The sequence below is a fragment of the Rhynchophorus ferrugineus genome, unplaced genomic scaffold (assembly GCF_030347505.1).
Source record: "Rhynchophorus ferrugineus isolate W39M unplaced genomic scaffold, kcgeb_rfMv2 rfM3, whole genome shotgun sequence".
In the NCBI taxonomy this organism is placed as follows: Eukaryota; Metazoa; Arthropoda; class Insecta; order Coleoptera; family Curculionidae; genus Rhynchophorus; species Rhynchophorus ferrugineus.
In genome coordinates this window covers 19270673-19296121 of record NW_027472582.1, presented here as the reverse complement: position 1 = coordinate 19296121, position 25449 = coordinate 19270673, and the positions used below count along the sequence as shown (strand labels likewise).

General features: G+C 31.8%; 1 protein-coding gene across 3 annotated transcripts in view; it reads right to left on the bottom strand.

The window, feature by feature from the left end:
• LOC143194049 (tyrosine-protein kinase transmembrane receptor Ror) overlaps positions 1–25449 on the bottom strand; it is a 236152-nt gene that overhangs the window by 106257 nt on the left and 104446 nt on the right. The gene's annotated exons all lie outside the window — the stretch shown is intronic.

Genomic DNA, 25449 nt, shown 5'->3' with positions numbered 1-25449 from the left:
TTGTCCACAGTTAGCCAATAGTTTTACATCTGCTGTCATCTCACATCATCTCATGTAGGAAAAGCAACATCACTTTGGAGTTTTATATTGAAGAACGCAAAATTTATTATCTTTTACAAAGCGCCTCTTCAGGAAAATGTGAGACCTACAGACTAAATGTCAAGCTTAGTGCTAGAGGTATTGCCATAAAGTAAACATATACAATACTGATAGAGCTGTATGTTTAAAAACAGGAATATTTCGCTCAAGATCCCAATAACAAACAAGACAACAAATACATTTAAAAACATCCTAAAATTATTTTAAATAATTGAAAACAGAAGTTTTCATTTTTAGACGGATTTGAAAACCAAGAATAATGGTTTATTGACTGTGACGTACTTTTACTGATGAAAACCAACGATAGTAAATAAAATCAATCTCTGATAAAAGCTAACAGACCTAAATTTATTTGTGTAACATTATATGTACATTGTGCAGAAAAGCATGCTGTCTAAGAACCATCATCAACCTACTTCCGCTATCGTAACTGTGCCAAAATATCTCTGCATACACAATCTGGACTGATGATTGACATAGAAAAGAGGCATTCTCCAATATAAAGAAGAATCTTGAGATCAAAACCTATTATATAGCTCTAGGCCATAGGATAGTAACGTTCAATATATATATATATAAAAGCTTAAATTACACGAAGCTTAAATTTTAGAGCTTCGTGTATTTAAAATGTTTCAAAGATCTAAAAATGTTTGTTTGTTTTGGAGTGTTAAATTATTGTATGTATTATTTGAATCTTGTGCGCCGTTTGTATGAAGCTACTATTTATCTCAAGAGAGAGGAATTAAGAGCCGACTACTCTTAATTTACTTCCTTCGAAAATTCGCTTTCTCACACAACGTTAGTTCTTCGGGATTTTTTTTCTTATTCCAGATTAATCACTTAGACCAAATGGTCTTTTGCTGATGTCGCTCGGTTTCAGGATAGAGAAATTTTGTATGCGACAGAGGCTCTGGGATACGACTAGGAATGTTGTAGTTGGTTTAACTACCTAGGTTTGTGGAAGGGATTTGATCAAGTTGCTCTTGTGTTCTAAGGTGTCAAGGGAGAACCTTACACGGAGCATGTTCGTGAAACTCTTCACGAACGGGATGCCTGATTAGAGGTGGGTGTTCACGTTCCTCATAAACCATGGGGCATTGAGTATCGCGCCGACTTTTTTGAACTGGAAGGAATAGTGCAAGTTGTCTCTTAGAGATGTATCTGTATCACATATGTGCTCCGTACAGGCAGACTTGACAGACTAGCATTTATACAGGGTCGCTTTCTGGAGGATAAGGAGTTTGATTTTTCTGCAGAGGAGTGAAAATACTAGGCTGTATCGCTATTGCCTGTGCTAATCATTGATGAGCTTCAGTCCTGGTTTGCCACTCAAAATTCACTTGCTGTTCGACATTCTCCTTCAAAAACCTTAAGCTTTTAATATCGATATTTTACTTTGCAGCTAAAAGTTCAATACTCTCATTTACAACTATCGATACTTTTTTGAAAACAATATCGGAAAATATTTTTCAGCATGCCTAACTTACTCTATCAATAAAAACATGTAAGTATTGAGTTAGATATTTTAAAAGCCAAGATCTCAATATATTTGTCAAGGAACGACCTAGTCTATCGAAGAAGGCAGAAGATAAAGAATTAGGTCAAATCAAACGATACCACCATCAAAAATGGTTGTATATGTAGACAGGCTTCAAAGTGAACTCAATATGTACTGTCATTGTGATCTAGAAAAAATTGTATTAATGAAATTGTTAATTATGTAATGTGTAAAAGTGTATGATATCGATGTAAAACTTAATAATATTGATTTTTTTAAAGTTTTTTTTAATCTCAAAATTATTTTAAAAGAAATATATTTAGTACCAAATTTACCATTTTCCTTTATTAAGGAGAACCAGAAAATCAACTAGTATCAGGAAATTGGAAAGACCAGACCTTTTATCACAACTAACTTTTATAATAAAATTCACTTATTCACAGTAATCTTTGTATTAAAAAAACCCTAAACATTTAATCAAAGGTAATTTATTTCACTTAAGCAAATCCTCCTCTATTGCAAATCCTTTATAGTTACGTATAAACGATCATAAACGTTCCAGTTTATATGTCATTTAGCAGAAAATCGTTTGATTATTATTCAAAGAACACGCTATCTAAATTACCGACTAATAAAAAGCCACGCTCAGTCATTTTGCATGTATTGTGCAGTCCTTTTAGCTCGGCCTAAGCCACTGCATTTCCCGCTGCATTGTCTAGATCAGAAATGAAATAACTGTCTATTGTGTTGAACATGGTCGTGGTGGAGTCAAAGGGTAAAAAACAAAACCGCGTTTAATTATTTTAATTACAAACACTGCATTGTGCGTCTGTATATACACATATAGATCGGGATGAGCCGGTTGTTAAAAGGCGTGTCGTGTGGCAACAATATTTTTAATTAAAAATTATAACGAATTGTTGAGACGGGCAATCTCGCAGGAACCATAGAGACGGATGAGACCGCAGCCGCTGTGCGCTGCAATAAAAACATTCTATGATTTGATGAAAATTAAAAACAATCCTGAATTTTAATTACCTAATTGTCTGGTAATTTTTAATTACGAAATCTCAAGAATTTCTTTTAGTCGGTGTTGTATATAAATGTAAAGGATGTCTTAAATTGTAATTCTTCGGATATTTCATAAAGAAACGACCATACGACAAATCAAAATTTATTAACTCGATGCAACCGAACAATCTCACGTGTAGAGTCATTGTTGATCATCTATGTTCTTTATTTTAAATAATTGATTATATGCTACTGTTGTACTTGCATTAATATACAAGCGACTACGGGACTAATACATCATTATGTATTTCCCACAAAACTGTAAAAACGACTTATTTCAATATAATTTTTTCTCTGTTTATGTATTATAATATTCATCCTTGATATTGAATTTTTTACGACGTTTACATACCAGCTTCTCAATCAACACTTAATGCTCTTGCAAGTGGTTGTTGTGTATATATATTTGCCTCAAATTATGAGGATTTGATTTAGCTCTCAGCTCGAAATCACTTCATAGTTGTAAATTGCAAGCGTAGATCTAATTCAACCTTCTAAATTTACAATACTAACGATGTTCAGTGTTACTAAAATTCATTGATATGTTGTAAAATTAAGGTAAAGGGTATTTGCTAATAGAGTGAATACTAAGATTGGTTTTAATGTTTTAAACCTGGTGATCATGACGTGTTTAACAAAGAACACCCTAGTCGTCTGAAAAATTGTACTATTACTATAGATGGTATATGGTAGCTGCACAAACGAAAGGATGCTTTTACAACACGTCAACATTCATCTGCTGCAATATCAGTGAAAATGTACATTGAAACTTCTAAATAGCAGGTTCTAGGATGCATACGAAATTCTACAGAAAAACAACATACATACATAGTCACTTACTAGACTTGCATTATAACTGAAGAATATACAAAATATCAGGTCTATTTTTCAAATAGGAACCATTTGTCCTTAGTCGTCGATGTTAGACTTTCTGATATTATATGTATGTTAAATTACAGAAATTTTTCAGATACAATGAGTATATTTTCACCATATATTTGAAGTCCATAGAAAAGCGTTCTGCTGCTGTCTTTACTTCGAACTAAATTACTAAGAACTAATAAAGCCCTACACAAAATTCCAATTCGCAATATATAACTTATTTTTTTGCATATTATTTATTAATACTGTATAATTATTACCAATAATGATATAAGTAATATGTTAAATACAACTTATATTTAGTTGGATTTACAGTTAAAGAAACGCTGAAAATGTAAATTTTAATAATGTATATTTTGCATTTGATTAAAAACTATCATAGCCTATAATCTACAAAGAAATTTAAAGTAAATAAGTTAGTCATATCTAGATATTAATAGGTTAAGCTAAATTTTTACCCCTCTATTTGAAAATTGCGCGGGCTAATAAGTGTGATATTTGGCATAGTTAAAGTTTATATGGAGAAGAAGTGGAAAGAGCAATAAAACCCTTATATAAATGAACTTCAACTATATAAAATTAAGTAAAATAAAAAGCACCTATAGACAGGCAACCTCCCATACCTGTTACTTCGGTTCCAGATCTGCATCTATTTTGTGCAGTACGTATATGGCCAGGCGGCGCTACCAACTCTACCTTTAATACTGTAGATTCACCGTTTCTGTTAGAGACACATATATCGACTATTGACATGTAACTTTTAACGCTCTAACATAAAAATGTAACAATACAAGTTTATATGAAAAGTGACTGAAATTATTATTAAAAGATTTTATTTAATTTTTAACCGACTTCAAAAAAGGAGAGGATATATATATACTTTTTTAACGTATGTTCGCCAATTTCTCCATCAGTTATAGACTGAATTTCAATTTTTTTTATTCGAAAGAAAATATTTGAACCAGAAACAATTGAAATTAGGATCTGATGGTGGAAGGGGGGAGGGTTGGGAATCGAGGGAAAGCCTCAAATTTCCAAGGAACGTACAATGTTTTCACATATTTTTTATCTAAAATAATCAGATATTTGAATATAATGTTATTGCTGAACCGATGTGACGAAAAATCGGAATTAGATTATAAGTGTAAAAGCCATTCATTCAGTTTGCTTTTTAAGCAGTAACCATATCGTATGAGAAGTCGTAGAAATATTATGGGCAACTGTTTTTATGGTGTAATGGTTACAACGTTCAGCTCACACGCAGAGGTCACGGGTTCGATTCCCAATAGGGCACCAATTTTTTTTAGCTTGGTTAGAACCTTTGTCAAATCACCTAGACTAGGTAGCGGAACCCAAGGCCTCAAACATTCCTTATTTTCATTCACTGGTTCTTAATTCCTATATTTCCTCTTACGGTCTGTACTTTTACTTGGTCTATCCATTGTGATATTTAATAAAATAACTGCGTAATTTATTGAGTAAATATCTAACACCAAAAAGAGAAAAATAAAATGTTTTAATAAAAAAATTGAACCGACTTTAGAATATATAAGGAACTCATCAAAAAGTAAAAAATGAACAAACTTTTAACACAAAAGAAAACCTTTTAAAATAAAATATGTACGTAATAATCCTTGTAATAACTAAATAAAAATCAGTTTAAAGTCAGTGCCGAGCACTCAAACAATATAAATAATACACAAAAAATAAAAGATATTTTTGATTTGATATAACTATTTGGGCACGGTACCGACTTCGAACTGATTTTTATTTAGTTATTTTCTTTATAACAGAATTTCGAAAATGAAAAAAATTTTGGTCTCTACTTCAAATATTACTTAATAATATTTTTGGAGGAGGAACACAGCCATGGATCTAACTTTCTTTGTTACCGTAAAATGTGTGTTTTATTTTAGTGCTTCTAATGCATTAAAATCAAATGAAAGCAAGAATAAATACAAAAATGCAATGAAGTGGACAAACAGATGACTATGGAGCGTAAAAAAAAACAAAATATAATCGGTTCAAAACATACATCACAGAAATATTGATGTATACTTGATTAGATAAAAGAAAGATCAAGATATCGTTGCTACATAAAAAATATAGCCACCTCTCTAAAAGTAGCACAGTATAAATACAATTGAAAATTAAGTAATCGCTTTTGTTTCACGATATGGGATATTAAAATTTTCAACCACCGTTCTTGAATAGCGTCAATGAGGCGATTTGAATACACGGCTGTGGGAAATCGGATATGAGCGACCATCAGTTTCAGACCGAATGAAATCCGTCCGAGATAAAGGATCCCCGGCAGCTTTGTCCCGAACGAAATCGCCAGGGTCGCGAACAACTTCTCTCTCCTTCTTCGTTAGCTGACATAAAGGAACGGAATTGTTTGTATAGGAGAGCGACCGAATGTTGTTTGAGGATGAGGCCGATGAAGTGTGGGTTTCCTGAGCGCAGATCGCGTAAATGAAAATATGTTGTTAACTCGGATTGATTGTTTTTCGTTGCATCTGGCCTATATTTGTCTTTGCTATACCGAACTCACGAGATGAGAGATGTTTAAGGTTCTGTTTGCTGAGATAACAGGACCGAAATATGTTCAGATAAAAATACTGAATATTGAATTTTGTTTTCAGTTTGTCCCTAACATTTATTTAAATCTTCTTATCAAATATTTTGGTATAATTGTTTTATTCAGAATGATACAAATTTTTTTATTAGGAAAAGAAATAAGAAAATACATTTTTATATAAAAATATTTAAAGAATGAACAACACAAATTCAAGATAATGTTTTATGATCTGTTCTTAACAGAAGTATCAACTCCAATTTTTGTAATGTAAGAAAACTCTTACTGTATTTATTTTCCTTCATGGCCGTATTAGAAAGGAAATCAGTGCACAGTGGAAGAACAAATTCAGAGCCAGATATGTGAATAAATTCCTCACATATGTCAGGCGGAAATTGACCTTTTCAATGAAAGACGCAGAGAGCAACTTCATAGATAAAGATCACAGAGAACGATATGAAAAACGGGAGACTAATATTGTCCAAAGCCAGAATGTTTTTTTTTTAATTTAATTGTTTCTCTAATTTTAACATTTATTTAATTCTTATTTTCAAATACTTTGCCATAAAGTATTTTATTCAGAATAATACCATTTCTTTATTAGATAAAGAAAATGAAACAGTGATTCTTATAAAGATATTTAAATGAGTAAACAACACAAATTGTTGACATTGTTTTTTTAGTTAATAATAGAGTTATAAACTCTAATTTTTGTAATTTTGTAACAGAACCTAATGGTATATTTGTGATATTTTGGGTTAAAATAGCCTTCTTTTATTCTTCTTGTTAATGTATCGTACCAACGCTAAATGATTTTATAGTTTAGCAGTTAATTTTTTAGATTCAGATATTTAGGTATGAAAATAAGGATCATACATCTACATTATGCCAGGTTGTCCATATTTCTCTAGTATTTTGTTTTTTTTTCTGCAAGCTAACATGGAATTCTAGTTAGCAAAGTTTCAGATGACATTCTGAGGAAGAAACTCATATTCCCACGGTGATATTTTGAAAGGATTTGTGTTATTAACAACTTCAATTTCACTGACCAAGATCGACTAAGTACCATGCTCAGGTGACAAGTCTGTAGTTTTATACCTCACACAGTTGACGAAATTCGAAAATTAATTACATAAAGACATTTAATCTGTATTACATATATAATTATACCTGTTGAATACAAAAATTTAAATTATTTATATGTGAAGATCAATATATGAAGATCAAGGAAGCTTCAAACACACCTCAATAAAATTCAACTGAGGCTGAAATCATGGCGCATTAAGTGAATATCAATAATTGTTAACTCCCCCAGGTAGAGGAACTTTGAAGAAGCACATACTTGCTAAACAAAAACAATCCCTCTTAAACTATATCATAGGTATTAGGTAATCGAAACGTAAATCCAATTTATCATAGATAACAAGGTATTGTTGTACGAATCGATCCTTAAATTTATCTGATTATATTTATTATTTGGAATCACCGAACGGTTCCAAAATAATGTTGAGTACCATGGTAGATAATATGTCTAATAAGTGATACAGTCCCGAACCAATAAGGATTTAATTTAAAAATTATTATAATTATAGATATTAATTAAATGGACCATTTTTAAGCGTAAATTTTCTGCGTTCTACATAACAGTTATCATAAGAAATATTTATAACACTTGGAATATTGTTGAATCAATGATGTGAGCTGAAATATGCAACATTAATGAAGACTACTATTGACTTTTTCTAGTTAATATAATGAGTAACTAACAATGTAACTTTAATGAAGTATCTTATTATTCAATATATAAACTTAGTTTTCAAAATGCCCAGATATTGTACAAAATATTTAAAACATATGGATTTAAACAAGTTTTCAAAAGCAGTCAAAAAACTATTCAAAGTCTGTAGAATATTAAATATTGAAACATTGGAAAGTGGTGATTTGCTATATATTTCCTTTTGGGTTACATCACATTATCAATAAAAAGTGTCTAGAAGTTAGCGTAAAATATGTTATATTGAAGAATCGCCAAATTTCATTGGCGAAACGGTGAATGGACACAACATACTTTTTTCAGGATATTAAACTCAACATAATTTAAATATTATAATAATTAAACTCAAACAGTTACAATCTAAAAGAAGAATGGAACGTTCAAAATTCGAATATGCATTTTTTATTATAGTTGTTATATGTGGTTTTTTCTTACACTCATTATATTATCAACTGATGTACGTAATATGGTATATTTGTTAAATTATTTTAACACCATTTTAATTTGTATCAACTCAATTGATTAAATTTAAACAAACTTAAAGTCTACCTTCTCTGTCTGCCGTCTTACGTTTTCTGCTTACAAAACATCCGTTAACTTATCAAACGTGCCGTTGATATATTTGTACGGAACAAAGCAGCCAGCCACCTTTTATTTCTGTCGGACTTTTATTCGCTCCGAAACTGATGCCCGCCCATATACGATTCCTTACGATCGTGGCAGTAGTTCAGCTCTTTTCCTTCGTATGATTTCGAGAGGTCTGTTGAAAATTTAATGTTCCATATCGTAAAACAAAAGTGACCGCTTACCTTTCAATTTTCCGTGTATTAGGTCGTTCTGAAGATATATAGGTCGTATAGGCTGTAATATATCATGTTATTTTTACTATGATATTATGAAGAGTATGTGTTCGCTTATGTTGTTTGGCAATTGTAATAAATCTTAGTATATCATAAACCTAAATATCATTATATTATTTTTCGTCGTTGATTTGCTTAACATAACTGTAGCGACCTATATGACATAATTACTTAATTAATTAATGTACGAACAAAAAGTGCTCTCCACTAATCAGCATATTTGCCAGATTTAGCTCCATTTGGGTTCTGGTTCTTTTGATACACCAACTTTTTCAGTAGAGAACAGTTTTCATCAAACCGTATATCAAGCTACAAATTGCAGGGACATATATAAATCTGTTTAATATTGAACAAACTAGAATGCATGTGATATAATATATTACTAATTGATGAATTCAGTTATGTATACATCAAATGTCAATAGGTTAATAACATGTCAATAAAATTTTGGAATATGTTAATATTGCTAATATAAAATTTACAGTGGTAAAGAAAAAATAAGGAAATAACAAGACAGAATGTCAAACTATTTTCATCATTTGTTTTCATTCTTGTATGTATTTCAAGGAATATCACAAACAAATCAATATTTTTTATTGCTCTTAGTGGTTCCACAATCTGCCCAATAGGCAAGAAGTATTTCTTATGTTTTTAATTAGCCTTATTCTAAAGCTTATTTTAAAGTCTATATATGTCCAATAATCAGATCAGATGATGTTAAACGTTTTAGTCTACGCACTTCTTTATCACGTCGCATATTTAGCTGATTCGAGAGTGTATTTGGATGCAATGACACTCTTTCGAAGTACTTCACACAAAGACTTTGAATTACATTCGTTATTAGTTCTAGAGGAATATTGCGTTGTATCACTTCATTTGAAACATAGTACGGAGCATCAGCAATGGTAGGCAATACTTTATTTTGGAACCATTGAATGATAGATATATTAGATTTCCTAGCGGTACCCCATAGTTGGATTTTATATGACCAAATAGGCTTGAGTATAGACTCATACAGCAATACCTTGTTATCTAATTACAACTTGGATTTGCGCCCGATGAGCCAATATTTTTGATACAATTTAAGTTTAAGTTGTTTTCGTTTAGCGAGTATGTGCTTCTTCCAGATTAAGCATCGATCTAAATACATACCAAGATATTTAACATCCTGTGTTTGGGGGAATTGACAATGATTGATATTCACTGGTGGATATGTTTTTCTACACAAGGTAAAAGTTATGTTGGTGGATTTTGTTTCATTGGCTTTAATGTGCCATGTCTTCAACCATAGTTGAATTTGCTCCAGGTGGGTTTGTAGGTTCATTGATTCTGTGACTGGATCTTCATGAGAAGCTAAGATTGCTGTGTCGTCTGCGTATGTTGCCACAATAGTTATTTTTGTGGTAGGTAGATCGGCCGTATTTAGCAAATATAGTATTGGACCGAGTACGCTACCTTGCGGAACTCCTGAATATATTGGATGTAATTCGGTATGTTCATCGCCTTACGATTATACGCGATACGATTTTAGTAATTGATAGTCCGGATGAGGGAGAAGTTTCTTTAATTTAACCTGTAAGCGCGTATGCCATACTTTATCGAAAGCCTTGATATGTCTAGGTAAGCAGCCGAACAATATGTTTTGGCATTTAGATCCATGTTTATTTTGTTTACAAGTCTATGCACTTGTTATATCGTTCTATGCATATTGCGAAAGCCAAACTGATGTTCTGCAATAATTTTTCTTTTTTTTATTATATAGTTTAGCTTCTTTATGTATAGTTTCTCAAAAATCTTCGATATTATCGGTAATAAACTTGTAGGCCGGTAGGAGGTGACATCTTCTGGTATTTTTCCTGGTTTGATAATCATTAATATTTTAGTTACTTTCCAGATGCTAGGAAAGTAATTAATTCCTAGCCCTAGCATTATATATAAATGTTAATAGTTTTATACCCTTTTCCGATAGTTCTTGTAAAATTTTACCGGTAATTAAATCATAACCAGGAGCTTTCTTAATATTAATCTCTCTCATTATTGACAAACAAACCAATATGAAAACAGAAATATTCGCAATATATTATAAGCCATAAATAAAACTTTGCGTCATATCAATCAATAGAATCAAAAGATTTGCGCCTATTGACAACAGCAACATTTTAATGCCACTTGAATTATAACTGAAAACTGCTTATTGGGCGATCGATATATTCTGTTTTGTGTTTGATTAGCCATCTACGGCAGGCATCTGTGTATTACACGAGAGAGGAAACTTGAACAAGCCGCTGTGGGAAATTGAATATCAATGACCATCGGTTTCAGATGAAATGAAATCCCTTCGATATTGTTCTATACAAATGTAACGACTCTCTTATTACGCTACGCCATTCCTGTATTGTTTACCTAGCAAATTTATTGTTTGAAATCGTTAGTTGTAAAAAAATAAGGGGGTAGTAGTTTAGGAATTTAAAAAAATAGTTTCGCTTAAAAATATTTTAATGCTTAATCCTTTAAGAATAAGATTTTTCAAAATTCAAATATAAAGTGGAGCAAAAGTCCCGCTACCATTATTATGTGACGTTTAGCTCAGTCTCGCTTTAACCATTGTGTTGTGTAGGAGTCCTAATTATTATGGATAAATATACGCCACAAGAACGACCAGAAATAGTGACAATATTTATTGAAGATTTTCGTCTAAACTGATACTGAGCGATACAGTACATTTTCTTCTCAGCGGCCACGTCAATAAACAGAACAGTCAGTTTTGGGGAACACATAAACCTCAATTAATTCATGCATCCACTAACAATAACTGTATGGTGTGGTATACATGCTGGAAACATCATTGATCTCTGTTTTTTAAAAATGCCCAAGGTTTTGCCGTTACCGTTACTGCTGAACGGTACCAAGACATGATTCGAAATTTTCTTGTGTCTGAAATGGAAGAGCAAGGACTAGAGGATATGTGGTTTCAGCATGATGGGGCCACAGCATACACAGCTCGTTCAACAATTGAATTATTGAATGACGTTTTTCCACGAAGACTAATTTCGTGAAGTGGCGATTTAGCATGGCCAGCCAGATCTCTAGACTTAACAGCACCAGACATTTTCTGATGGGTTTTTTTAAAATCCAAAGGTTTTGTTAATGAACCCCAAATGATTCATCATCTTAAATTCAGCCTCAGATGTTGCATTTGCAATTTCAAAAAATTTAATGCAAAATGCATTAAAAAGACCGAAAGTTGCAGAGCGAATAGCGGTCATCATTTAGTCGATATAATTTTTCAATCATAACGAAAAAAACTTACTTATTTTTTCTTCATACAAAGTTTTATGCAATCAAAATGGTAGCGGGACTTTTGCCCCATGTTGTATAAAAAATTAATTATTTAAAAAAAATTAATTAATTATTAAAAATTATTTATTAATTTTCAGATTTCTAGACTAGAATACATCCTTAAATCATATTTGCATTTTTCGTCGAATTTTCATATGCAGAAGAAAAACTCGTATAAAAGCCAGAATACTAAATTAAACATGGTTGATATTCTTTCACTTCAATTTGCTCTTAAAACGTAAGTGAAAATAGGGAATTGTACTGAATATTTCCAATAAAAAAGGAAGTTACTGGCAGAATAAGAGTTGAAAAAGCGAATCTTAGAGGAAAAAGAGGAAGAAAATTTGGAGATGGGGTAAACATTTTTGTGAAATGAAGGAAATTTAGAAAATTGGTCCAACCGGAATAATAAATAATGAGTATCTGTATGATACAAATGTAGAAGATAAAAATGAACAATACAATAATAGCACGCAAATGTTCAAAATGGTAATGACATTCAGTTGGCTACGGTAATAAATACTTACCAAAAGAATTATCAACTATTTTGATTATTATTTATGGGTGCCTTTGTAGAGAAGAATGATAACATATGATAAAGACGTCCAAGAAATTATATACACGCTGGCTATTTCTAAAAAATCAAGGATATGCTTTTAAAAAATCTTTACAGATAAAGTATTTTTATAGTATTTTCTGGAACCTTTTCCATATACTAGCAATGTAAAACTAAATACATTTCAGGGTTATTGGAATACCATTAGTATAATTTTACTTAATCTCAAATCAGAACAGAAAAAACGAAACCCTCAGATCATGGCTATTATAAATTTATGTTTATGAATTTTTATAATCAAAATTACAATATTCTGCAAGGAACCTGTCTATATCTAATCAGTATAACTATATAAATAATGGCAAGTACAAAATTGAAAAAAATTATCTATTTTTACACTCTTTGGAGAGGGTTCATCGCGTGCAGTCTACTCGGATGACTATCAATTGGACTTCGGAGTGAAATAATGGAACTATGTTTCATCCACTGACACATATCGATGCAAAAACTCGGGTTTATTACGCTTGATCATCTTCAAACACTGCTCCGAATCATCAACTCGTCGTTGCTTTTGGTCAAAAGTGAGCTCGCGCACCCACTTTGCACAGATCTTTCTCATATCCAAATATTCGTGAATGATGTACACGTTCAATTGATATCGTTAGAGTGTCTATTTCATTCAGTTTCAATTTACGGCCATTGAAAATCATTTTGCGGATTATTTAATGTTTTCGTCGATAGATTATAAAGTATGTTATATAAAAATTAAAATATATTTTAAATCAAACACTATATTATTTATAATTTGAGAGGAACATATTTTTGATATCGTTACGAAGTTACAGATAAAGTATTTTTATAGTATTTTCTGGAACCTTTTCCATATACTAGCAATGTAAAACTAAATACATTTCAGGGTTATTGGAATACCATTAGTATAATTTTACTTAATCTCAAATCAGAACAGAAAAAACGAAACCCTCAGATCATGGCTATTATAAATTTATGTTTATGAATTTTTATAATCAAAATTACAATATTCTGCAAGGAACCTGTCTATATCTAATCAGTATAACTATATAAATAATGGCAAGTACGGTTCGAAGCCAATGTTTAGTTGGTAAGAAATAAAAGTCTGTAAAATATAAAAACAACGACAATTTTATGAAATATAAATTTAAATTGATATTAAATATCGAACCATATTTATATTATATATGGTAGGTTTTAGTATGAGAATAGAATATAATCAGATTAAATATGAGTCATATATAATAATTTCATGTTATATAAAATAGTACATTTCGGATATTTTAAGCCGGATTTTCCAATAGGCTGCATTATTTAAATAAGCGTTTATAATCTGTAATAAATACATGAGAAAATCGATACAAATACGAGAAATGCATATTTTATGTAGCTTTCCATTTAGTATATTCCATAAAGAGTATAAAATAACATAACAAAATTATAACAAAATTAATTAGTTTAATGTTGGAAATTTAAACATAATAATCTTTAAAAAGATCGCTATTTTAACCATAAAAACAGTACATCTTAAAATTAACAGATGATAAAGAAACTGATTACTCACTCTGGAAAGTCACAAAATATCTAAAGCGCTCATGTCATACGAGCTCATACGGTCCACCTGTAAGAGACCTATGTGGGAATTGGGCACGTGACAATCACGAAAAAGCAGAAGCATTTTATGAATATCTAGAAAAAACTTTCAAACCAAACGAAACTAATATTGAACATAATTTGCCGGACATAGAAGCTGAAAATTCGATGATTGAATTAGTCACGCCGAAAGAGCTAACCAAAGTTATTAAAACTAACATTAAACCCAGGAAATCACCAGGCTACCATTTAATAACAGGATAATTACTACAAAAACTATCAAGAAAGGGAATTATAAAACTCACCAACTTGATCAATACAGTATTTAGATTAGAACCAGGCATTCGGAAGATGGCGGAAATTATAATGATTCCAAAACTTAGGGAGTGACCAAACGAAATAAAAGCCCATAGACCTATATCACTGCTGCCAGTAATATCTAAGGTTTTTGAAAAACTCCTGTTGAAAAGAATAAAACCGATCACAGAGAGAAAAAACCTAATACCAACACACCTGTTTGGGTTTTTTAACAAGCACTCGACAATTGACCAGGTCCACAGAATAACAGATGTTATTAGTAAAGCCTACAAAAGTAAAAAAGTATGCTCAGCTCAGCTGTATTCTTAGATGTAGCACAAACCTTCGATAAGGTTTGGCCTGAAAGCCTTGTTCATAAACTACAGAAAATGCTACTAAAATTACACACCGAATTATCAAAATTATACGTTACAACCAGGATGTTTAGAGTCAAACAAGAAGAAGCTTACAATAAAAGAAACTAAAGCGTGTCTATCACATGGAAGTGTACTGGGACCAATGCTTACCAATATCTACTCTACACTTGTCATATACCACAAATGGAGAATATTACGATGGCTAGATTTGCTGATGATACTGCGATTTATAGCTGTCAGAGACAATAGTGAAGAAGCCTTACGAAAATTACAACAGGCAAGTGACAATATAAATAATTGGACACAAGCTTGGTAAATAACAATTAATGAAAGTAAATCTGTACATGTGCAGTTCACCTATAAACAGACCGTACAAGCACCAATAACATTAAATAATACTACCATTCCATATAGCAACAACGCTAAATATCTCGGAATGAATCTTGATGCAAAACTTCGCTGGAAGGAACATATAAAGAAGAAAAGAAAAGAACTGGAATTGAAATATAGGAAAATGTACTGGCCAATTGGAAGAAAATCACAATTATCAGTACATAATAAATTGTTATTATATAAGAAATTCTGAAACCCATATGGACATACGGAGTTCAATTATGGGGATGTTCTGCAAAGACTACAATAAAATACAAATTTTTCAGAACAAAGTCCTGAGAGGTATTGTGGGTGCAAATACTACAGACTGAATACCTACACCGAGACCTTCAAATACTCACAGTCAGTCAAGAAATCAAGAGAATTCCAAGGGGGCATGAGGAAAGACTCCATTCTCATGAGAATATTGAAATATTGCTTTTGGCTTTAGGCTTTTGGATATTGGATTTGGATCAGAACAGGATACAGATTTAAAAGAATCAAACCATCTGATCTTGTGTAGTGTTGTGTAGTGAGGTGCGTATTATAAAAAACACGGCAGTGACATGTATAGACATTATTTTACTAGAGACTGAGATAGAGCCGATGTGTCCTCCTAGTTATATACCTAGATTTAAGTTATTATAAATACATATTGTAGGTTGAAAGAAATAGATCAGTAACAATGTAATAATTAAATAATACAAAAATTAAAATTGAAAAAAATTATCTATTTTTACACTCTTTGGAGAGGGTTCATCGTGTGCAGTCTACTCGGATGACTATCAATTGGACTTCGGAGTGAAATAATGGAACTATGTTTCATCCACTGACACATATCGATGCAAAAACTCGGGTTTATTACGCTTGATCATCTTCAAACACTGCTCCGAATCATCAACTCGTCGTTGCTTTTGGTCAAAAGTGAGCTCGCGCACGCACTTTGCACAGATCTTTCTCATATCCAAATATTCGTGAATGATATTTTATTATGATGTACACGTTCAATTGATATCGTTAGAGTGTCTATTTCATTCAGTTTCAATTTACGGTCATTGAAAATCATTTTGCGGATTATTTAATGTTTTCGTCGATAGATTATAAAGTATGTTATATAAAAATATAAAAAATATTTTAAATCAAACACTATATTATTTATAATTTGAGAGGAACATATTTTTGATATCGTTACGAAGTTAAAGATATTGATATTGATTAGAAAATAACATTTGGCAATAAGGCATCACTCAATAAGTCTTCGGTCTGACACATAAATGGTACTGCCATTGTCAAATTTACTGACTGTGGAAATTTAAATGATAGATATTAAAAGTTCCTGTTATCACAATTAGTATTACTGATACATTACACAATTGTGAAACAGCTGTTGCGTTTTTAAACAGTGGATAAAAAGAAACCTGTTCGTTAAATGTTTCAAGAGTCAGAAAAGTGCAAGAAACAGTATCTGGTGAACGCTATCTAAATAACAAGAAGATAATTAGAATAAAAGATTTACTCTTAAAGAGAAAATGCAGCATTTCTTTTTTAAAAAAGAATTTCAAGCCAATATCTATTTTTCATTATTTATAATAACTGTACAGAAAAACTAATGAAAACTGAGCGATGCATTTCTACTTAACAAAAGCAATCTGTTAAAAATGACTGGCTACAAAATAATGGAGAAGAACAATAAACCTCGTGCAAGAAAAACCGTAATAATAATAATAGGAATAGTCACGCTTCGTAATCCCGATGTAATATAAAATATTGCGCTTTCATCGCTGTAATATAAAAATATGGTACGGGGCATAACTGAAAGCAGCATCATTGCTGTAATTCCGAATGTTGTTTTTATTTCGTGCGGTATTTCTTGCCGACGACTGGCCGTACATTTTTAGATATTCAGTTATACGGAGTGGGCTTAGGGAAAAGTTGATAGCGACAGCGAAAAATGAAAGTCACGTACAAGACGTATAACGGCCCTCTTTATTTTATAAGCGCGCTCGAAGCTGAAAAGGGTGGAATTTGAATACTAAACTCGTACGCACAATTTTGGTTTCCCCCGAAAATAGTTGGTTGGACGCGTTAAACGATACGCTGAAATAATAAACAGTCTTCCAGCCCGTCAGTGGATATGGAAAATCGAAAAGAATCACATTTCAACGCCCTACTATTTCTTAAAACATTTAAATGTCAACTGGTATTAGAAAATATTATAATATATTTTTCGATATATACGATATATTTTCTAGAAAAGTCTATTTTGCACAAGAAATATAAATTTTATATTGAAAGCACTAATATTTTATACAATTTCCATATGATATTCATACAAACAAGTGATAATAAGAACAATCTTTAGGATTAACAGAGGTTCGGAGTTTTTTATTATAGTATAATTTTTTTGTATTATTTTTGGTAATATCTCTACAATGATTCCAATTTATTACAAATACACCATTCCCAATTTACCTTTGAATCAACTCATGACAAAATAATAGAAAGACTGTTTGGTCAAAGCGACAGGACGGTCCCCCGACTGTTCCGATAGACGCGGGTTCGAATCCTGCTGGTGAAGTACTTTATGTTTGTGATATAATTGTAAATGTCTTTATAGGCAACAGTGGAAAATCCGACAAGGAATTCCCAACCCAATCACGCCAAGCTAGGTAAGATCGGATGTCTTCTGGGATGGTCTCTAAGTTGGTCACTGGATAATCGACAGGCTTAATGTCGAAGGCCGGTAAAATACAGGTAAAATGTAAAATATAATGAAAATACAAAACTAGATTACCATATAAAACAAACAAACACAATAAATGGGATACATTATTTGAGCACTTTCGCATGCAATAGGACTAGGGAGTAAATATCAGGTATCCATAGGAAGTATATAAGATTCGGTGCTGGTTATTCCTCATAACGATGGTGTATAACTCAGCAAACGTAATCGAAGTATGATAGGATAGTTTAATGGAAAAGCTATTGCTGTAAAAAGCACAGCCTAATATGATATAGTTTGTAAAATTAATTAAGTTATTGTTCATCTAGAAATATCATTATTGTCAGGATCCTTAAAAAATAAATATTCGCTTAATTTATCATGCGTACTGTTTTTTTTTTAAATAATATATTGACCATATAAATATTAAAATTATTTATTGTGTTTCTTCAATGTTTAGTTTTATATTGATTCTAATACAAATATACACACACAGTGATACAAGAAAAAAATAAACAGACTGACCAAAGCTATGCCATACAAAGTAAAGCTAGTGGGAGAAGAACTTTGTATTTGATTTTTTAAGAATGAATATTTATATTTTTTATAATTTGTTCTATAAATGTAATAGTGCCCGAAAAATACTGTCCAGTGTGAAAAAATAATGTCCATGTGTCCAATAGTGTCCATGTTAATTTTGTGTTGAGGTGAAAAGACAGAAATCTCATGATATTATTTGAGGGAGCCTTGAGTTAGATCAGATGTTAATTGGAAGACATTTAGTCAATTACCAGTCAATAACAAAGCATATTTGGACTATTGAGTGTTAGCTGTGGAGTTGACTAAGCCGTCTAACCCACTACTAATGCAATACTGCTATAACAAAGTTATTCGTTTAATTATTAATGATGCACGATGACCTCCAAATCAATAGCTCCACGAAGTTATTTCAGATTTTGACGAAAAACATGAAAGAAGGTTAAAATGGATATAATATGGACACACCAACCAAACCACATGAATTTGTACAGTGTATGATTACTGAAACGAAAATTTAATTTAATTCAATATCACTACTCAAAAAATTCCAATTATACGTTTATACCATTTAGTAGTTTTTCCTAAAAGTGAAACAATTGTTTTATTAATCATTCACTGGGTTTTTAATAAAAGCAAATATTAAACTTATTTATTAATGTATTTTATCAATATTTATTTTTATAGTAATTTTGGAGACTGGCTTACTGATAAAAAAATAAATATACTGAAAAAAATTAAGGAAATATAGTTAGTGCGGCAACTATCAAGACGATGATATAAGACTATAAAAAGTGCATTCCCTGTCTTTACACTAATAGAAGCTTATCAAACTTATTCATTAAAAATTATTAAGAAATTGAAGATGCAACTACTTGAATTTTTACCTCCATTTTACATATAAAGTTATTTGTAAATAAAAATCCTATTTTAATTCTAGTGATATACTTAACTTTAACACCATTGATTATAAATCTTCAAAAATGCCATCATTTTCTGTTTGGCTTCCTAGCGGCCGCACAAAAAAAAACGATACTAACAAAACAAATGAACGTCACGTATAAGATGGAATAATAATCCATTTCGGTCATTTCATAAAGCATTTCCTAGTCCAGATCGTGCATCATTTGAATATAAAGCAGCGCGCGTTTTATTTGGTCCGCCAATGGCAAAGGAAAATCGAGAAAAATATGGCATTAGAAATCATTCGGAAATATATATCCATCTTTCGGAACGCGTGATTGAATTTCAAAAGCGGAAAAATGGAAGCGCCCATTGAGAATATGTTATCAAAGGTTTTGAGTAAGATAATTTATGAGTTTTTCTTGCACCTACAATAAGCGTGAATACACCATTTACACACTCGTTTAGAATGTTTTATATCAACATATAATTATCATTTGCTTTTTATCAATAGATTTTTTTGATATTTATTAAAATACGTGTCCTATATTTATGCTACTACCATTACTTTGTTGTTAACTTTTTTTGAATGTTAGTCTCCTTCTTACCAACTAGGGTTGGTCTTACCAACTTGAAAATAATTGCAAAAGACATCCGGTCTTACCCAGCCTGGTTACTGGCGTAACTAGGATCATTATCCTTGTCGGATTTTGCACTCTTGTCTAAAGATAATCACAAATGTTAACCAATCCTAATCACAAATTTATGACTGAGCAAGATTCGAACCCGGGATTATCGCAACAGCAGGAGAACCGCCCTGTTGCCTTTACCACTGCGCCAAACAAGCCGGGTATTGTTAACTATTATTTCAAATACTGCTGATTTATATTATATTCAGTTGTTTCAGAACAAAATACTCCAGAGTATTGTTAATGCGCTGTAATATAACAGTTGGACATTAGGGTTGCGGGTAAACAAAAGATGGTAAAAATTATGAAAACGTAAGCGACATCCTTGTTTCACAATAATAAACCCGTTTGAAAGACTAAAATTGCACAATTTTGTGCAATATCACAGATAACACTTGAAAATATTGTTGGTATGTTACGATATTAACTCACCATATTTAGGTCACCTTAGGAAGATTTCATGAATTTGCAGCGATTCATCACTACGCCCCCTTAGGATACCTTATATACACCAACGACAAACCAGTTTTTGGTCAATTGCGCCTATTGGTACCTTTTTGTTCCTCACGCCCAACCTAAGAGGAAAATACTAAGAGGAAAAGTTATGCATACTTAGGAGCCCTATAAGAACGAACTCTTGGGTTACGGGGAACTGTCTAAAGGACTCACCACACTAAAAGCCCCCGACCGAATCTTAGAAAAGTTCTGCCGATTTGTTCGGAAGCTAGAGGTGTGGTACCCAATAAGATAGAAACCAGATGTAGCGCGACGGGTGATGAATCATGGACATTTTATTATAGTTATTTATCTATGTGTATTTTCTATATAGTATTAGGTAGTAAGGTTAGCATGGTGTGGTCCTAGGTACCAGCACGACTCTCTCTCTATTCTTTAGTATTCTACCGCAGCGTTTTTAAGGAGAAACACTTAACCCTATATCTTCATGAACTTCAAGTCCATGTTGATCAAAATTCAGCATAGCATTCGCCATCTAATGTGCTGTCACAGATTTATGTGAACTGGAAATCAGTAGGATATGAAAGAAAATAAAAGATCTTGGAAATCAAGTAAATCCAATAATATTATATCTACGATGATGTGTCAAAATGCCCATACCCAATAAATCTGCAATTCACATGAGATTCCCCGTAGATTCGGGAATTCCCTACAAGTTGGCAACGCTGCCTATATTCGCATTCGTACTCCCATCGACTATGTGAAATTTATATCAAATTAAGTAAACAATTGTACATTAATTTGCAACAAATTATGCAACATTCTTTTGACAATGTCATACATTAACAGAAATTTAAATTTAATAGAAAAAAACTTTAACCAACACCAGACGAGAAATGAAAACGCTATTATTTGCTAATATTTTTTATTTGTTTTTAAATCTATTTCAATAAATAGGAACATTTTCCAAATATTAATTCATCAGCACCTAACTCACCTCTAAGTATTTTAAAGATCTGATCTGGATTTATATCTAATTATAATGAATGATAAAAAGTTACTTGTGACAAGACAAAAATTATTTTAAAAAACTTTAAAAATTAGGACAGACTGATAGCACTGAAGAAGACCTACTTCGGCTTATATCCGGACGGGCATCCTGTTATGTATGAATGTATTTTTTCTTATTATTTATCAATAGTATCACCTTACATACATGATGGTGTATAAAGGCTTAGGATAGTTCTATTAAATAATATGAATCAGCTCTTAGCTACTCGTGCAGACATGCTGGTAATAACCATCTCTCTAAATAGAAAACTGTCTATTTAAATCAGATTGAGAAAAGCACAGGAGGCTTTGTGTTCGCTTTATATGCACCCCTATCAAGTTTTAATTTCCTCAAGACAAACATGGGGTATTTAATCAATATTGATTCAATTAAACTGACATTAAGCAATTGTTTTTGTTCTTAGTAATAAAGCTGTTTTTGTTATCTTTTAGTTTTAATTGGATGTTTGTTAGATTGAACTGATCATTGATAGTGTGATTTTCAACTAAAAAACTAATATAACCATTACATTTGGTGAACAATATTTATGTAGACATGTTGGATTGATATAGAAAAAATTATGTTTTTATAACCCATCAATGATTTTCAAATATTCATAAAACACAAAAGGATCCAAAGGATATCGTCAAAAAATATTTAAAAAGTAAAAGCTGTTTTAATATGCAATTATTTTAATTTTTTAACAAAATCTGTGATGGAAAGCTTCAAATTAATAAGCATTGAAGAACCTCGTCTTTAGCACTTACATTTTAACTTATTGCGCAAATGGCCCAGAGACTGAAAAATACATCTTAACTGCTCGAAATATATTCATGTCAATTTTGCGTTAAGACGAAAAGAGAAAACCCTTATAATATTACTTAAAGAATGCCTAATTCATCAAGTAGAACCAGCGAAAGCACTTCGGTATCTATGTTACAGCAACGAAGATCTAGAACTAGGTCCTATTTATTTAGCGACCAAAATAAAAAAAAATTAAAGTCATTATAATTCCTTCAAAATATAAGTCATAATGCATAGTTGAATATCCAAATGTGTTGAAATAATCATTACTCAAACGGACAATAATAGTCCCTTTCTGATAGCTGAAGTGACCTGATGCACGAAGCGTTCTTCTAGCGCCAGAGTATCGTATCTAATTCAAACACTTTTTACAGATTGTGTGTTCTTGTGACTGATAAAGTGCGATATGGAGGATATTATTCAGAATAAATACTTCATTGTGACATATAAGTGATTTGTGCATTTAAATGTCTAGAAAGCATCCACTATAGTTAACGTGTTGAATCAGTTCAAAGAAAGTAGAATTTATATTTGATCTTGAGATAAAATAGCATTTGGCAACTAAATAGATATCTATTTAGTTGCGAAAGTAAATAATTAGTATCTTTGTATGTTTATTAACATACATCTAATTATCTACTTTTTACGAACATTACGTCCTACGTTCCATATTACGTTCCACTACATTCTACGAACACATTCAGAGGCGGATAAGGCCACAGGTTCTTTGAAATTTGACCAAGAAATGTGAAATTAAACCCATAGTGTATCAGAGAAGCATTACAACTATTTGACGAGTAGGAAATCAAAAGATCGAAAGGAACCAAACCACACGAACCTGTACCATATGATGTAAAAGTGTTACAGTTAACTTTAGCTTACTTTTTTCTAATTTAATTTTAAATTGGGAAGACATAGTGATGTATTTATCACGCACTCGTCTTGCTAGTGAATTGGTTAGGATCAATGAACAAATGAAAAGTAAGACGTACTTTTCGTAATGGATCCGCTTTTCATTACCAATAACAATATGATACAAAAAAACTTTCTGATTTTGTCATCGAATCAGCACGTCACACATGACCAAACTTTCAATGTCTGCTGGTTGGAAATGGTTTCTTGTATTACTCCCAACAATTCCGCATATTCTTGTTGTGTTTTACACGAATCATTATCGAGCGAACAAATTACGAGGACCATCTGACTATGCATCAAGATCAAGAGTAAAGCTGAATATTCATGGTTCCAAGATAAGACTCTGTATTTCGTGGAGCGTATACTATGAGCTGCTAAAATCTAGTGATACTATCAATAAGGATTCTTATATACTACAATTGATGTGTTTGAGCCAAGCACTGTGTGAAAAACGACCGAAATACGAGCGAAGACACAACAACGTTATTCTTCAGCATGGCAATGCTCGACCCTGACACCTGCGAAAATATTAAAATGGGAAGTGCTACTCCACCCGCCGTATTCTCCAGACCGTGCTCCTTCTGATTACTACTTGTTCCGACATATAAGTCGGGATTTGTCTGAGCGTTTCCCCTCTTATTAAGATGCAAAAACATAGGTCGATTCGTGGATAGCGTCAAAAGATGCATCGTTCTTTCGAGATGAAATTCGTAACTTTTCTGAGAGTTGGAGAAAAATAGCGGCTATCGATGCATAAATCTCGAATGAAATACATAAAATACAGATTTTTCACAATAAAACTTCAAATTATAAAAAAACCCTTAAAACGTATAGGCCATACATATTATATAGAATTTAAATAAACGTTTAATTACGGTAAGGACGGACATCGGTAATGTATTATCAATATCTATTATAAAAGGCGTTGAAATAACTGTTACGATGCTATTATATTAACACATCAAAAGATGGATATTTTATACTTTCACTCTACACCCATGTAAAGCTTAGGATATTTTTAAGCTACTTAAGATAAGACTATCATCGGCCCCAATGTGTATGGATAAGAAAGGCTAATACTCAACGAATGAAATTCTAATTTGTAATTTAGTTAACTCAAATCTTCACCTGTTTCCTTCTGCTGTAGCTCGATGTCGGTATCTGAAGCCGTATATATTTCCGCCGATTATTCCCTCCACTCTTAACCGCCCCACGGAAAAAAAGACACGAAAAACTAAACCTACGTTTTCTATTACTCAGCCTCGCGCTATGAGAAATAAAAACTGACGCGATGAGAGGAAATGAAAGTCACGTACGGGATGAAATGACGATCTGAGCATTTCATAAAGTAGTTCCTACTCGGATACCGCATCATTTGAATACAAAACCGACTACGCTGCATTGCGTCCGCTGGAGAAGACCGAGGGTAATTCGAAAAATATATAGCACATGGAAAGTAGTGAGCCGTATCAGCTTAGAAATGAAGACATTCGAATAATATCCGTTTTTATCTTGTTCGTAGTAAGCGGACTTGGAACTTCAAAATTTTCATAAAATAACTATCTTGGCCAGATATTTAAGCCATTGACATAAAAGAAAAAATAATATGAACATCCGGCATTATAGTACATCTTGTTGCATGTTGGCAACACCGCTTGACTTTAATATAAGTCTTAACAGGACATAAACATTAAAAAGAAATTGTTAAAAAATATAAATAAGACGATATATTAATTTAGGAAACATTAGGGAGGTAAAAAACACAGCATAATATTAAATTTTTAATTATAAACTAAAGGAAGACAAACAATGTACTTTAACTAAACCATAAACTATTTACTAAACTACCACATATTTGGATATACAAGACTACAAATTTAATATATATAAAAAACATTTTAGAACTCTTCTTTGTAACCGGTGGGGCAAAAGCCCCACTACCATTTTGATTGCCTATAACTTTACTCAAAGAAAAGATAAATAAGTTTGATTTCATAAAAAGTTTATTTTTGGTCTATACATATTTTTGTCGTTATGATTGAAAAA